The following is a 17740-nucleotide window of genomic DNA, read 5'->3' as shown; positions in this document are numbered from 1 at the left end:
AAAGCTTCCAAATTCATTCTATGAGGCCAGCACTACTTTGATAAGAAAACTAGATAAAGACACTGCAAAAAAATGAAAACTATAAGCCAATATCTCTGATGAACATAGATAGAAAATCCTCAACAAAATATTAGCAAACCAAATCCAACAATATATTTAAAAAATCATTCAACCACGATCAAGTGGAATTTATTCCTGAGATGTAAGGGTAGTTCAATATTCACAATTCAATCAATATGATGCATCACATTGATAAGAGGAAGGATAAAAACCATATGATCATTTCAATAGGTGCAGAAAAAGCATTTGACAAAGTACAACATCCATTCATGGTAAAAACCCTCAACAGAGCAGGGTTAGATGGAACATACCTCATCATATGAGATCATATGAGAAACCCACCACTAATATCATCCTCAGTGGGTAAAAACTGAGAGCTTTACCTCTATAGTTAGGAAAAAGACAAGGATGCCCACTCTCACCACTGTTATTTTTTAGACTTTAATTTTTTTTATTTTTTATAAACATATATTTTTATCCCCAGGGGTACAGGTCTGTGAATCACCAGGTTTACACACTTCACAGCACTCACCAAATCACATACCCTCCCCAATGTCCATAATCCCACCCCCTTCTCCCAAACCCCCTCCCCCCGGCAACCCTCAGTTTGTTTTGTGAGATTAAGAGTCACTTATGGTTTGTCTCCCTCCCAATCCCATCTTGTTTCATTTATTCTTCTTCTACCCACTTAAGCCTCCATGTTGTATCACCACTGTTATTTAACAAAGTACTAGAAGTCTTAGCTACAAAATCAGGCAACAGCAGCAAAAAAATAAAAGGCATTTAAATTGGTAAGAAAGAAGTAAAAACCTCCACTATTTGCAAATGACATGATACTATTCATAGAAAACCCAAAAGACCCCGTCAAAAATCAAGCAGAAAGAGTCAGCAATCATAAGGTTTCACTTACTTGTGGGGCATAAGAAATAACAGAGGACATTGGGAGATGGAGAGGAGAAGTGAGATAGGGGAAATTGGAGGGGGAGACAAACCATGAAAGGCTATGGACTCTGAGAAACAAACTGAGGGTTTTGGAGGGGATAGGGGTGGGAGGTTGTGTGAGCCTGGTGGTGGGTATTATAGAAGGCACATATTGCATGGAGCACAGGGTGTGGTGCACAAACAATGAATTTTGGAACACTGAAAAAAAATAAAATTTGAAAAAAAATCTACTAGAACTGTAAAGGAATAAGTCAGGTTTCAGGATACAAAATCAACATACAGAAATCTTTTGCATTTCTATACCTTAATAATGAATCAGCAAAAAGAGAAATCAAGAAATAATAAAATACAGAAATAATAAAATACATAGAAATAAATTTAGGTAAGGAAGTTAAATGCCTGTACTCTGAAAGCTATAAAACACTGAGAGAAATTGAAAATAACACAAATGGAAAAATATCCCATGTTCATGGGTTGGAAGAACAAATATTAAAATGCTCATACTACCCAGAGCAAGCCAGAGACTTAATGCAATCCCTATTAAATACCAACAGCATTTTTCACAGAACTAGAATAAATAATCCTAAAACTTGTATGGAACCACAAAAGAACCTGAATAGCCAAAACTTGAAAAAGAACAAAACTGGATATATCATAATCCCAGATTTCAAGACAGACTACAAAGCTATAGTAATCAAAACAGTATGGTGCTTGCACAAAAATAGATATGTAGATCAACAAAACAGAAGAGCGACTCCAGAAATAAACCCACACTTCTATGGTGAATTAATCTATGACAAAGGAGACAAGAATATATAATCATAAAAGAGTCTCTTCAACAAATGGTTTTGGGAAAACCAGACAGCTACATGCAAAAGAATGAAACTGGACCACTTTCTTACACTATATACAAAAATTTTTAAATGTATTAAAGACCTAAATATGAGACCTGAAACCATAATAATCCTCCAAGGTATCACAGGCAGCAATTTCTCTGCCATCAACAGTAGCTTTCCTAGATATATGTCCCCTAACACAAGGGAAACAAAAGCAAAAATAAACTATTGGAACTGCATCAAAATTAAAAGCTTTTCCACAGCAAAGGAAGCATAAAACTAAAAGACAACCTACAGAATGGGAGAAGATAATTTGCAAATGATATATCCAATAAATGGTTAGTATCTGAAATAAAAAGCTTATACAACCCAATACCAAAAACAAATGAACAAACAATTAAAAATGGGGAGAAGACATGAATAGACATTCCTCTAAAGAAGACACCCAGATGGCTAACAGACACATGAAAAGATGCTCAACGTCACTCATCATCAGACAAATGCATATCAAAACCACAATGAGGTATCACCTCACACCTGTCAGAATGGCTAAAATCAAAACAACAAGAAACAATAAGTGTTGGTGAGGCTGTGGAGAAAAGGGAACCCTTGTGCACGGTAAGTGGGAATGCAAATCAGAGAACCCACTGTGGAAAACAGTATAGAGATTCCTTAAAAAATTAAAAATAGTTTCTCATGGTTCACCTCCCCTTCCAATTTCCCTCAACTCTCTTCTCCTCTCCATCTCCCCTTGTCCTCCATGCTATTTATTATGCTCCACAAATAAGTGAAACCATATGATAATTGACTGTCTCTGCTTGACTTCTGGAGCACTGGGTGTGGTGCAAAAACAATGAATACTGTTACACTGAAAAAAATAAAAATAAAAAAAATAAATAAAAATTTTAAAAAATTACAAACAGATCTACCATATGATCCAATAATTCTACTAATGGGTATTTATCCAAAGAATATGTGAACACTAATTTGAAAAAATATACACATCCTTATGCTTATTGCAGTATTATTTACAATAGCCAAACTATGGAAGCAGCCCTCATATGTCCACTGATAGATGAACTGACAGAGAAGCTATGAGATACATGTAAATAAAATAGAATATTACTCAGCCATAAAAGAGAATGAAATCCTGCCATTTACAACAACCATGATGGATCAGACTTCAACTAACAACGTGAATGAGCTTGGAAATAGATTCTTTCCAAAGCCTCCAGATAAGAGCCTAGGATATTAAGCTAACACTTTGATTTCCATCTCGTGAAACCCACAGCAGAAAAACTAACTGAGCCAAAATGGACTTCAGATCTATAGAACTGTGAGATAATAAATCCATATTGTTTTCAGAAAACTAATACAAGGTTAAAGAGGTTAAGTAGAGATCACACTATATAGGCCTTCGTATGCTTGCTAGGCTATTAGAGAAATTTGCTTCAAAACATAAAAAGAAATGGATTTTGCATGAAAAATAAATTTTTCAGCAATGTTTTGGTCTTGTGTCTAGAGTAGACACTAGAAAGTAAAATCCTCCAACATAAGATCCATAAAGGTAGGGATTATTGTCTGTACCATGCTACATCCCCATTCCCTAGAACAGTTTCAGTATTTGGTACTGGAAAATATTTTTTTGTACTCAAAAAATAGCTGTGGCTGAATGGATCATACTACCCAGCAGTAGAAAGGGTCAATAAATTCTCGGTCAAATTTTGCCTATTGCAATTATGGGCTTACTTGGGGAAAAGTAGTCAAACTCTTCTTTATCTTTACCCACAATTTTTTGCCCACAATTCTTTTCATATTCACCAAAGGAATATTTAGCCAAGAAAATCTAAATAGGTTCAGAAAATGGCCATAAGGTGACAGTGAGTACTGAAATTGAACTGCCATGCTATAAAAGGTAAGAAGGACAAGAGATATGTGACAAGGATATGACATGGCAGGAGGCCCATCTGGAATTAGGAGTAAATATACCATGAAGCTCTTCCCTTCTGTATCATAGCTACATGTTCTAGATTTCTCACTCACTGAATAAAGTGGAAATAAAACTACATTTCCAGGTTAGTCTTTAAAGTGAACCATTCCAAACAGATAACATAAAATGCCCTCAGGCAGACAAAAATAAAATAAAAACCCAAGAACAATGACTATTCAGACTTATTGGTTTAGTCCTTGGCAGTAAAACAAAATCAGTTTTTGGAAAATTATGTTTATCTTGTGTATTTTTCATGTTTTTGATCCTGACCATTATTTGGATTGTCATTGCCTCAAAGGAAAAGAGAGAGTAAATCCTCATGCATCTGTACAAATACAATTCAACACTTTGCATATAATGAATGCTTAATAAATAGTAATGCCTCTCTTATTTATTTAAAAACTAGAAAACTAAAAACAGATCCTTTGGAAATTGGCAACTATACTTTCCCATTGTAGTCTTATTTCTAGCTCTTCATTGTTCCATACTCAAAGACAGATAACAATACAGTTTATTCTTTTGATCATTTAACAATTACTGAGTTCCTACCATATGACAAGCACAATGCCACAGGGACACAGTGATGATCAAATCAAATTTAGTGGGTCCTTCAAAACAGAGCTCACATTCTGCTTGGGGAAATGGTCTTGAGACAAGTAATCACATTAATAAATACATGTCAATAAATTGAGTAAGTGTCTTTAATGTAAAGAACGTTTTCCTTAGACAGAAAAAAAGAAGACTGAAATAATACCAGGCAGACATTATTATGGAGTTCCTATGTAGTGTGATATTTTCGAGGAACTGCAAGTTTTTAGTAAGGCTAGCACACAAGGCCGGATATGACAAGAGCTGAAGATGGAGTTGGAGAGGTAGGCAAGCCAGAATGTGTCCTGCTGAGTTAGCTGGACTTCATTCTGTAGATGATGAGCACACACTGACACACTGTCCTGGGACTTCCCTTTAATAAAGTAATCATTCCAATTTGCTATATAAATTATGAATTATACACTTGTAAATTTCTATATTTTAAAAATACTTTCCTAAATAAACAATAGTATTAATAATAATAATTGTGTCTGATTTCCAGAAGAAATCATTGCATTTTTACTTTATTCCAATTTATTTAGAATGGAATGTTTTTGCCTGTAGGTAATATTTCAGTTATACACACAGACACATACAGATATGCGCGCACACACACACACACACACACACACCACACATTCAATCAACCTGGAAACTGCTCCCTTGGTTTCAGAACCCAAATCGTAGATATTGCATGAATATTTAAAGGCAAGTTTCTCAAAATCAATAAGAATAGGCCCACACCCCGTCACCTAATAGTAAAATTTACAAGTCTCAATGACAAAGAGAAAATCCTGAAAGCAGCCCGGGAAAAGAAGTCTGTAACATACAATGGTAAAAATATTAGATTGGCAGCTGACTTATCCACAGAGACCTGGCAGGCCAGAAAGAGCTGGCATGATATTTTCAGAGCACTAAACGAGAAAAACATGCAGCCAAGAATACTATATCCAGCTAGGCTATCATTGAAAATAGAAGGAGAGATTAAAAGCTTCCAGGACAAACAACAACTGAAAGAATTTGCAAATACCAAACCAGCTCTACAGGAAATATTGAAAGGGGTCCTCTAAGCAAAGAGAGAGCCTACAGGTGGTAGATCAGAAAGGAACAGAGACCATATACAGTAACAGTCACCTTACAGGCAATACAATGGCACTAAATTCATATCTCTCAATAGTTACCCTGAATGTGAATGGGCTAAATGCCCCTGTCAAAAGACACAGGGTATCAGAATGGATAAAAAAACAAAACCCATCTATATGTTGCCTCCAAGAAACACATTTTAAGCCCGAAGACACCTCCAGATTTAAAGTGAAGGGGTGGAAAAGAATTTACCATGCTAATGGACATCAGAAGAAAGCAGGAGTGGCAATCCTTATATCAGATCAATTAGATTTTAAGCCAAAGACTATAATAAGAGATGAGGAAGGACACTATATCATACTCAAAGGGTCTGTCCAACAAGAAGATTTAACAATTTTAAATAACTATGCCCCCAATGTGGGAGCAGCCAACTATATAAACCAATTAATAACAAAATCAAAAAACACATCAACAATAATACAATAATAGTAGGGGACTTTAACACTCCCCTCACTGAAATGGACAGGTCATCCAAGCAAAAGATGAGCAAGGAAATAAAGGCCTTAAACGACACACTGGAACAGATGGACATCACAGATATATTCAGAATATTTCATCCCAAAGCAACAGAATACACATTCTTCTCTAGTGCACATGGAACATTCTCCAGAATAGATCACATCCTCGGTCCTAAATCAGGACTCAACCGGTATCAAAAGATTGGGATCATTCCCTGCATATTTTCAGACCACAATGCTCTAAAGCTAGAACTCAACCACAAAAGGAAGTTTGGAAAGAACCCAAATACATGGAGACTAAACAGTATCCTTCTAAAGAATGAATGGGTCAACCGGGAAATTAAAGAAGAATTGAAAAAAATCATGGAAACAAATGATAATGAAAATACAACGGATCAAAATCTGTGGGACACAACAAAGGCAGTCCTGAGAGGAAAATATATAGCGGTACAAGCCTTTCTCAAGAAACAAGAAAGGTCTCAGGTACACAACCTAACCCTACACCTAAAGGAGCTGGAGAAAGAACAAGAAAGAAACCCTAAGCCCAGCAGAAGAGAAATCATAAAGATCAGAGCAGTAATCAATGAAATAGAAACCAAAAAAACAATAGAACAAATCAACGAAACTAGGAGCTGGTTCTTTGAAAGAATTAATAAAATTGATAAACCCCTGGCCCGACTTATCAAAAAGAAAAGAGAAAGGACCCAAATAAATAAAATCATGAATGAAAGAGGAGAGATCACAACTAACACCAAAGAAATACAAACTACTATAAGAACATACTATGAGCAACTCTACGGCAATAAATTTGACAATCTGGCAGAAATGGATGCATTCCTAGAAACATATAAACTACCACAACTGAGCCAGGAAGAAATAGAAAGCCTGAACAGACCCATAACCAGTAAGGAGATTGAAACAGTCATTAAAAATCTCCAAACAAACAAAAGCCCAGGGCCAGACGGCTTCCCGGGGGAATTCTACCAAACATTTAAAGAAGAACTAATTCCTATTCTCCTGAAACTGTTCCAAAAAATAGAAATGGAAGGAAAACTTCCAAACTCATTTTATGAGGCCAGCATCACCTTGATCCCAAAACCAGACAAGGATCCCACCAAAAAAGAGAGCTATAGACCGATATCCTTGATGAACACAGATGCGAAAATACTCAACAAAATACTAGCCAATAGGATTCAACAGTACATTAAAAGGATTATTCACCACGACCAAGTGGGATTTATTCCAGGGCTGCAAGGTTGGTTCAACATCCGCAAATCAGTCAATGTGATACAACACATCAATAAAAGAAAGAACAAGAACCATATGATACTCTCAATAGATGCTGAAAAAGCATTTGACAAAGTACAACATCCCTTCCTGATCAAAACTCTTCAAAGTGTAGGGATAGAGGGCACATACCTCAATATCATCAAAGCCATCTATGAAAAACCCACCGCAAATATCATTCTCAATGGAGAAAAACTGAAAGCTTTTCCGCTAAGGTCAGGAACACGGCAGGGATGTCCATTATCACCACTGCTATTCAACATCGTACTAGAGGTCCTAGCCTCAGCAATCAGACAACAAAAGGAAATTAAAGGCATCCAAATCGGCAAAGAAGAAGTCAAATTATCACTCTTCGCAGATGATATGATACTATATGTGGAAAACACAAAAGACTCCACTCCAAAACTGCTAGAACTTGTACAGGAATTCAGTAAAGTGTCAGGATATAAAATCAATGCACAGAAATCAGTTGCATTTCTCTACACCAACAGCAAGACAGAAGAAAGAGATATTAAGGAGTCAATCCCATTTACAATTGCATCCCAAACCATAAGATACCTAGGAATAAACCTAACCAAAGAGACACAGAATCTATACTCAGAAAACTATAAAGTACTCATGAAAGAAATTGAGGAAGACACAAAGAAATGGAAAAATGTTCCATGCTCCTGGATTGGAAGAATAAATATTGTGAAAATGTCTATGCTACCTAAAGCAATCTACACATTTAATGCAATTCCTATCAAAGTACCATCCATCTTTTTCAAAGAAATGGAACAAATAATGCTAAAATTTATATGGAACCAGAAAAGACCTCGAATAGCCAAAGGGATATTGAAAAAGAAAGCCAACGTTGGTGGCATCACAATTCCGGACTTCAGGCTCTATTACAAAGCTGTCATCATCAAGACAGCATGGTACTGGCACAAAAACAGACACATAGATCAATGGAACAGAATAGAGAGCCCAGAAATAGACCCTCAAATCTATGGTCAACTAATCTTCGACAAAGCAGGAAAGAATGTCCAATGGAAAAAAGACAGCCTTTTCAATAAATGGTGCTGGGAAAATTGGACAGCCACATGCAGAAAAATGAAATTGGACCATTCCCTTACACCACACACAAAAATAGACTCAAAATGGATGAAGGACCTCAATGTACGAAAGGAATCCATCAAAATCCTTGAGGAGAACACGGGCAGCAACCTCTTCGACCTCTGCTGCAGCAACATCTTCCTAGGAACAACGCAAAAGGCAAGGGAAGCAAGGGAAAAAATGAACTACTGGGATTTCATCAAGATCAAAAGCTTTTGCACAGCAAAGGAAACAGTTAACAAAATCAAAAGACAACTGACAGAATGGGAGAAGATATTTGCAAATGACATATCAGGTAAAGGACTAGTGTCCAGAATCTATAAAGAACTTAGCAAACTCAACACCCAAAGAACAAATAATCCAATCAAGAAATGGGCAGAGGACATGAACAGACATTTCTGCAAAGAAGACATCCAGATGGCCAACAGACACATGAAAAAGTGCTCCATATCACTTGGCATCAGGAAAATACAAATCAAAACCACAATGAGATATCACCTCACACCAGTCAGAATGGCTAAAATCAACAAGTCAGGAAATGACAGATGCTGGCGAGGATGCGGAGAAAGGGGAACCCTCCTACACTGTTGGTGGGAATGCAAGCTGGTGCAGCCACTCTGGAAAACAGCATGGAGGTTCCTCAAAATGTTGAAAATAGAACTGCCCTATGACCCAGCAATTGCACTATTGGGTATTTACCCTAAAGATACAAATGTAGTGATCCAAAGGGGCACATGCACCCGAATGTTTATAGCAGCAATGTCCACAATAGCCAAACTATGGAAAGAACCTAGATGTCCATCAACAGATGAATGGATCAAGAAGATGTGGTATATATACACAATGGAATACTATGCAGCCATCAAAAGAAATGAAATCTTGCCATTTGCAACAACATGGATGGAACTAGAGCGTATCATGCTTAGCGAAATAAGTCAAGCAGAGAAAGACAACTATCATATGATCTCCCTGATATGAGGAAGTGGTGATACAACATGGAGGCTTAAGTGGGTAGAAGAAGAATAAATGAAACAAGATGGGATTGGGAGGGAGACAAACCATAAGTGACTCTTAATCTCACAAAACAAACTGAGGGTTGCCGGGGGGAGGGGGTTTGGGAGAAGGGGTTGGGATTATGGACATTGGGGAGGGTATGTGCTATGGTGAGTGCTGTGAAGTGTGTAAACCTGGTGATTCACAGACCTGTACCCCTGGGGATAAAAATATATGTTTATAAAAAATAAAAAATAAAAAAAAAAAAAAAAGAAACTTACAAAAAAAATAAATAAATAAAGGCAAGTTTCTGTTCCTTTCCCTTTTATCCCCACCTTTAAACTTAACCAAAAGTAAAAAATTTACCACCATAAGAAATACAAACTAAATACATTTAAAGACACCAGCTAGAGAATACAAAGTATTTTTCCATTCTGTAGAAAAAAATACAAAATGTCACATTTTAAGTGACAAAAGAAAACTGTTCTTTTATATCAACATAACACTAGAAAATAAAAATAAAGATTTAAATTAGCCTTTGTTATAACAGTGATAATCAATCTTACTGTTTCCTCAAAATAAACAATTTTGATTAAAATATAAACACAACCCAGAGTTTGAATGAAGAAATTTTAGTTACTGAATTCATAAAAACTCTATTATATTAGTTGTTACTTAGCTTTTTTTTTTTTTGATGATTTTATTTATTTATTTGACAAAGAGATCACAAGTATGCAGAGAGGCAGGCAGAGAGAGAGAGAGAGAGAGAAGCAGGCTCCCTGCTAAGCAGAGAGCCCACTTTGAGGCTCAGTCCCAAGACCCTGAGATCATGACCTAGGCCAAAGACAGAGGCTTAACCCACTAAGCCACCCAGAGGCCCCACTTAGCTTTTTCTTAAGTGGGGAAAAATTGTGGGCCATTTTGTTTCATTTGCTTTTACTCTAACCTGCTTTATTGTCCATGGAAGCAACATGAAAGTGCTCTCTAAATATTTTCCAATAAAAAGAGTGATTGATCAAATAACGTAACAGAAATGTGTGGAACTTTTTGGACGGGGGAGTGATGGAGAGAGAAGGACTTTTATTGTTCTAAAATGAACAGGTAGGGGTGCCTGGGTGGCTTAGTTGGTTAAGATTGGCTCAGGTCATGATCCTGAGGTCCTGGGACAGAGCCCTGCATGGGGCTCCCTGCTCAGTGGGGAGCCTGTTTCTCCCTCTCCCTTGGCCCCTTCCCCCTGCTCTTGATCTCTCTCTCTCTCTCTCAATCTCTCTCTCTCTTACTCTGCCCTCTCTCTCTCAAATAAATAAATAAAATCTATTTTAAAAAATGGAATAGGCAATCTATTGGACAGATCATGTTTCTTCTAATATTCTGAAGATATGATCTATAAAGAAACTGTTAATAGATTTTAAGCACAGATTCATAAAAATTTGGAGCTAAAAGGACCTAAAAGTTTATCTCATCTACATTCTTATTATTCTAAGTGCTTCTCAATTTTTCCCAGACTCCCCTGCATTTAGATTGGAGACTTGTGACTAGTTATTGTCACATAGTTATAGTCACAGTCCATATAGTGGACTATGAATGAAAGTGATGCATTACTTCTCAGCTGAGAGCTCTTAAGGTGAGGGCATTCCCTCCACCTCTCTTCTCTTCCTGTAGCTACCTACTAAACCATGGTTCCTCACACAACCTGGGTCCCGGAATGACTTGCAAAGCCATCTTCTCTGCCATCTGGCATATTGGGAAAGAAATATGAGTAAGAAAAAAATTGTTCTGTTGAACCACCAAGATTCTAGGGTTTGTCTGCTGTGGCAGTCAACATTATTTAATCCAACCGATAGAGCAGGAAATGTGCTTCTAGTATAACAAAGCTTAAAATATTTGACATTAACCTATGGTCTCAAGGCAAGGAAATTGATATCAGCAGCAAAGACGGAGATATGATTATGTAATTAGGTATAGGCTCTGTATTTGTTAATGCTAATAAAGTAGAAGACCATGTATTACTTAACTTGCAATTGTTAGGGGAGGTCATTGAGAGGACATGATCTCCAGTTGAGCTGTGAGTTATACCTGAGAAACTAAGGCTCCTCACCCTGTTCCCTAACCTTGGAATATACATTCTGCCCACTGTTGCCACAGTGGGAGTTATTCCAAGAACATAGCCTTGAGAGTTAGGTGTTGTTGAAGCCATCTTTATGATGTATATGACAACCCAATGTAGGCCTGTTTAAACGTTTAAGATTCTGCCAAGAAGGTGAGGAGATCTAGTAATTTTGTATGCAAGTTTCCTTGCTTATTAAAACTGCCACTTACCAATCTGTAGTGGTCTGCTTCTTTCTTTGGTCTCATCTTGCCCTCTGCATACCAGGGGCCAATTTGCAAACCAACAATAGTTCCAGGGAAAGGATGTATATTAATTGGTATTGGCTGTGTTTCATAATATATTACAAAAGTGATTAGAATAGGAAGAATTAGCCAGTTTATAAACAGAAATTTGGGTTTGCATGATTGGAAAACAGAGTTTTCAGATTCTAATAGTAAGTAAATGGAATGAAATGACTTTGAGAAACCAAAACAAGTATACCTTTTCTACTGAATAAAAAGAAATAAGGAAAAAGATCAGATTATAGGTATAACTGACATATATGTTCTAGAAAACTTCAAGTTAGCTTCCAATATTTGGGGGAGATGCATGGAATAAAGAAAACAAAACACAACAAGTAAAGAAGACTCCAAAATCATAACTCATGGAACTACTAGAGGCAAATAAATCAAAAGTCTACTGCATTTTCAAAGGAATGTTTATAAGCTTGGACTATAGAATACCTTGACTGTTCCAGACTTAAATAAACAAACACTAAAATACTATGGTCCTTCAAAGTTATGGGGGAAAAATTAGTTGTGAAAGCTTTTTATTGAGCATAGTTTTCAATTCCTATTTCAGAGGAACCAAATATAATAGAAAAGAAGAAATATTCCAGAAGGCAGAGCCATAGACTAGGGAGAAAAAATAGATAAAGGAATTCTTCCAGAGAAGAACATAAAACTTAATCAAGGAACCTCTGCCACCTCAGGGTAAAAGTTCTTAAAATGTCTGTTCAGTGGGATTCCAGAACGGCTTACAGACTAGTGACTACTACATGTCATGAAGCTTTCCTTTTTCCTTGTGGGATTTATTACATATATCCTGTTCTTATTCCATGTTTATACATAAAATGAGAAAATAATTGATAGTTAATTGACCCATGAGGATTATTTTATTTTTTTTAATTTTTTATTTTTTATAAACATATATTTTTATCCCCAGGGGTACAGGTCTGTGAATCACCAGGTTTACACACTTCACAGCACTCACCAAATCACATACCCTCCCCAATGTCCATAATCCCACCCCCTTCTCCCAAACCCCCTCCCCCCGGCAACCCTCAGTTTGTTTTGTGAGATTAAGAGTCACTTATGGTTTGTCTCCCTCCCAATCCCATCTTGTTTCATTTATTCTTCTTCTACCCACTTAAGCCTCCATGTTGTATCACCACTTCCTCATATCAGGGAGATCATATGATAGTTGTCTTTCTCTGCTTGACTTATTTCGCTAAGCATGATACGCTCTAGTTCCATCCATGTTGTTGCAAATGGCAAGATTTCATTTCTTTTGATGGCTGCATAGTATTCCATTGTGTATATATACCACATCTTCTTGATCCATTCATCTGTTGATGGACATCTAGGTTCTTTCCATAGTTTGGCTATTGTGGACATTGCTGCTATAAACATTCGGGTGCATGTGCCCCTTTGGATCACTACATTTGTATCTTTAGGGTAAATACCCAATAGTGCAATTGCTGGGTCATAGGGCAGTTCTATTTTCAACATTTTGAGGAACCTCCATGCTGTTTTCCAGAGTGGCTGCACCCATGAGGATTATTTTTATCATCAACTACATATAATATGAAAATGAATATATATTTTTGGTTAAATATTAACCAGTATTAGCAGGTAAAACTTTCTGAGTTTCAACAAAGGCATTCTATTTAAAAATCAAAATTTAGGGGTACCTGGGTGACTCTTTGTTGAGTGTCCAACTCTTGATCTCAGCTCAGGTCTTGATCTTAGGGTCATGAGTTTAAGTACCATGTTGGGTCCCACAAAGGGCATGCTGCCTACTTAAAAAAAAAAAAAAAAGTCAAAATTTCAGAGCATGCCAAATACAATGACATCTTCAGACTATAAGTTATCATGTATGTCCCAGAAATCTTTCTTGGTTTTATTGCATTTAAAGGCCATCCATCCAAATTCAGGATGTTAGGCTTGAAATCTAAGGCAGGATAGCATAATGGACTGATGATATTCACTGAACATAGTATTTGGACTCTAATGGTGTTAAGTGCAAATTTTGTCTCTGAAAGTAACTAGTACAAAGTTCCTCATGTCCCATTTTCCTCATTTTCTACATTTCTTAGTATGGAGCTATGGGATTGTAAGAATTAAATATGATAATATATGACACATGGCCAGTGCTCAACAGTTGGCTTGGTATAAAAAAAGCTATAAACTAGGGGCACCTGGGTGGCTCAGTGGGTTAAAGCCTCTGCCTTCGGCTCGGGTCATGATCCCAGGGTCCTGGGATCGAGCCCCGCATCGGGCTTTCTGCTCGGCAGGGAGCCTCCTTTATCCCCTCTCTCTCTCTGCCTGCCTCTCTGCCTACTTGTGATCTCTGTCTGTCAAATAAATAAATAAAATCTTTAAAAAAAAAAAAAAAGCTATAAACTATAAGCTCTCCTATTGAAAAAGAGAAACAATGGGAGGTTTATAGGAGTCACTTGTCCTCAGTAATTCTGCAATCCCACAAGGCACATGTTGCTAGTTCTTTCATTAAGACTAAAGGCCAGGTCGTTGTTCTTTGCTCTACACTCTGCGTTCTTAGTTCTGTCCCTCCAGTCCTTCTTTCTTTGTCAGGCAAAGTAACCTATATTTACAGCTGAGAAATTTTATTAGTTGCTTCCTGTATGTAAAATGGGGATCCAACTTCTTATTCTGCACTGTTTCTGTCCCTTTCCAGTCAAATGAGCAGTGTTTTAGTCTGTACAATTCTCTTAAAATTTCTTTGGTCCCTAATGAATCAAATTGGGGTTCATTTTATTAGATAAGCCCCCCTCAAAGGCATCTTAAAGATGTTTTCTACCTTTGGGCTAAGCTGAGGCTGTGAGAACAAAGCTCCATTGTTTAAATGAATAGTTCTGAATTATAGCTTTATATCTTTCTGAGGTTTCAGCAAAGGATTTAATTTATCATATTTATGATTTGTTTTTAAATCATAATTTCCTGGCTTAAAAAAAAGTATTTATTATCTCTCACAGTTTCTGAGAATCAAGAATTCACAGGCAACTAACCTGGGTGATTTGGGTTAAGTGTCTCTTACGAGGTTGTAGTCAAATGGTGGCCAGAATAGTTACCTGAAGGCATGACTGGGGTTGGAAAATCTACTTTTGAGGTGGATCACTCACTTGACAGGCAAATTGTCATTGTTGGCAGTGGGCCTCAGTTCATTCTAATGTGTCCCTTTCCACAAGGCTACTTGAGTGTCCTTATGCCACAACAGATGACTTTACGCAGGTAAATGATCCAAGGGAGAGCTAAGTAGAAACTGAAATATTTTTTTATGACCTAGTTTTGAGAGTCATACAAAACCACTTTTACAGTAGTCTATTTTTCCACATAGGCCATCCAGTATTCAAAGTGGATGAGTACTGCATCAAAACACAAACACTTAGAGAATGGTATATAGGGGGACATCTTGGGAGCTAGCTCCCATACTGCCTTCTGGTGATAGAAAATAGATATTAAACAATAAATATCATAAGTAAAGTATATGGTATGGTCAAAGATGTTAAGTGTTACAAATGAGAAGAAAGAAAAAGACCAGGGTTAGGGTATGGGGAGAGCCATCTGCAGCAATAAGATAGTCAGTATAGGCTTCGTTGAATAGATGATAGTCTTATAAGGACTTGAAGAAAATAATTTCATTATACCAATATTCTAATGATATACTGACGTATTTTATTTATTTCAAAGGCTATCATATTTTTCAATCAGAATCACTTTAATGTGTTAAGAAAACATATTTCTTGCTATGTCTAAGGCAACATATGAAGCTTATAAAAGCTTCTTTCCAAGGATTTGTTGTTCACAGGCCTTGTATAAGAGGATTACAAGTTAGTAGTAAAAGGATTTACAGGAATTCTTAGTGATCTGTTATTTATTGGTGAATTTTTAACCATTTTTAAAAGTCATTGAGCTATTTTATTTCTCTTACTTAAAAAGCAGCCTCTAATCTTTGATGCATCAAAAGAATGTATGTAACTAATGAAGCATAATAATAAAATGAACACACATGAAGCATCATCCAAATTAAAAGCTGAAATATTGTCTCTTTATTTGAAGTTTTTTTATTCTTCCCTAATCCTATTCTTCATTTTACCATTCCCAAGGTAATTGTTATAATTAATTTGAGTTGATTATATTATTTTTAAGATACTTTTACCATATATGTGAATAATGCTAAAACATTATATGTTCAATTTGCTTATTTTTGAGCTTATAAAAATTATATGTTGCATATAGCCCTCTGAATTTTTTTAAGTACCATTTTCTAAGTTTTACTTGTATTATTGTATATATTGTCTTTCATTCAAGTTTAACATACGTACCATATTCCATTGTATGGATAGAGCACAGTCTATTTATACTTTCTCTGGTCAATAAATACATAGTTCCAGTCACCCTTGCAATTAAAAATAATGATCCTGGGAAAATTTTTAGACAGCCTTTTCTAAGGTAGAAGTGATTGCTTTTTGGCCTTTTGACTAAGATCATGTGACTAAGGTAGAAGTGAAGTAGGTCAAAACATTACTTACAGTAGTAATAATTATAATAATAAAATTATATACCTAGGAATAAATTTAACAAACATTCTATACCTTTCTATAGAGAAATCTAAGCCCTTATTGAGACAAATAGGAGTCAAATAGAGATGTATACCATATTCATCAGCTGACACTAAATTTCAATTCTCCTTAACCTACAGATTAATTGCAATTTCAATAAAATCTTACATAGCTTCAAAGACATTTCACCAACTGATTATAAAATTAATTTGAATTTACAAAAACCTAAGAATAGCTAAAACACTCTTAACAAAGAAGACAAGTAGGTTTTGGGAACGTGTCCTATCCAGATACAGTAAAGTAAAAGCATCCAATTTTCATTATGTATAATGATTACTTTTTTCCTTAGTCAGATGTATCCTGGGAAAAACAATCAGTATCAAAAGCATGTAGACATCTTGGCCTTGCTGTGTATCAAAATTGGAACAACAACAACAACAAATATTAAAATACACTGTTAGCATGAAAATACATTATTCCCTCAATGCGACACAATAATTACAAAGTAAAATTATTTAATTAATTATAAGTTTTCATGATATTTATCAGGGATAATTGTTTAATTTACAATAATAATTGACTGAATGTTTTCTGATAATGTCTCCATAGACTCTTCAGAATTTTTTCTCTGAGGTGACTGTCAGTTTCAAACTGTGTGGCCTGAGAGATCTAAATGCCTTTTATCACATTCCAAAAGAATATGGGAATATGAACAAAGTCTAAATTTTCTATAATATGATGCCAGGCCCAACAGGAGCTCTATCACTTAACCTAACTAAATGCTTTTATCTTTTCCCACCATAATAGATCAGAGTTTGTACCAAAAGATTTCAATTTCTCTCTGGCCAGGCACAATTTCAGTATGGCTGTTTAACAAAATCAATGATACAGACCAGTTTGTAATAAACAAAATTTTCAATCAGAATATAGCTTTTGACTATGTGTAAATGGACATGAATATGACACATGTTCCATTGACTTATAAGAAGAACACAAAAACCAAAACTTCACCTTCATGCAGCACTCATTTTAAATTTTAAAATTTCTGGTAGTAATATTTGCTTTTTTTCCTCAAGAAGGTTGCACTTTTTGTTTGATTTAATTACTTTCTCTAAGAAGCCTTAATTAACCCCATAAGGAACTCACCACCCTCTCTTTGCCTGATGCTAGTATCCAGTATACGCATCAAGCATAACTTTTGTAGTCTCTTATTCCATCAAATTGTTCACATGAGTGTTTTTTCTTACAGACTGGAATCTTTTAAGAACACAGATGGCATCCTATTCATCTGTGTACCACACCTACGGGAAAGTCAATGGCATTCCTCTCAAGGAATGTCAAATTTTTGAACTGCTATCTCCACTGCTATGTCAACCATAATATGTTTACTTTCATAAT

The 17740-nt window shown here is 36.0% G+C and overlaps 1 long non-coding RNA gene across 1 annotated transcript in view; it reads right to left on the bottom strand.

The window, feature by feature from the left end:
* LOC131833132 (uncharacterized) overlaps positions 1–17740 on the bottom strand; it is a 48559-nt gene that overhangs the window by 2898 nt on the left and 27921 nt on the right. The window contains exon 2 of the long non-coding RNA XR_009354331.1: positions 13454–13561. This is a non-coding gene — a long non-coding RNA (uncharacterized LOC131833132). The remainder of the gene's footprint in view (positions 1–13453; positions 13562–17740) is intronic.

The sequence above is a fragment of the Mustela lutreola genome, chromosome 6 (genome assembly GCF_030435805.1).
Source record: "Mustela lutreola isolate mMusLut2 chromosome 6, mMusLut2.pri, whole genome shotgun sequence".
Lineage (NCBI taxonomy): Eukaryota > Metazoa > Chordata > Mammalia > Carnivora > Mustelidae > Mustela > Mustela lutreola.
This window is presented reverse-complemented; position numbering and strand designations above follow the sequence as displayed.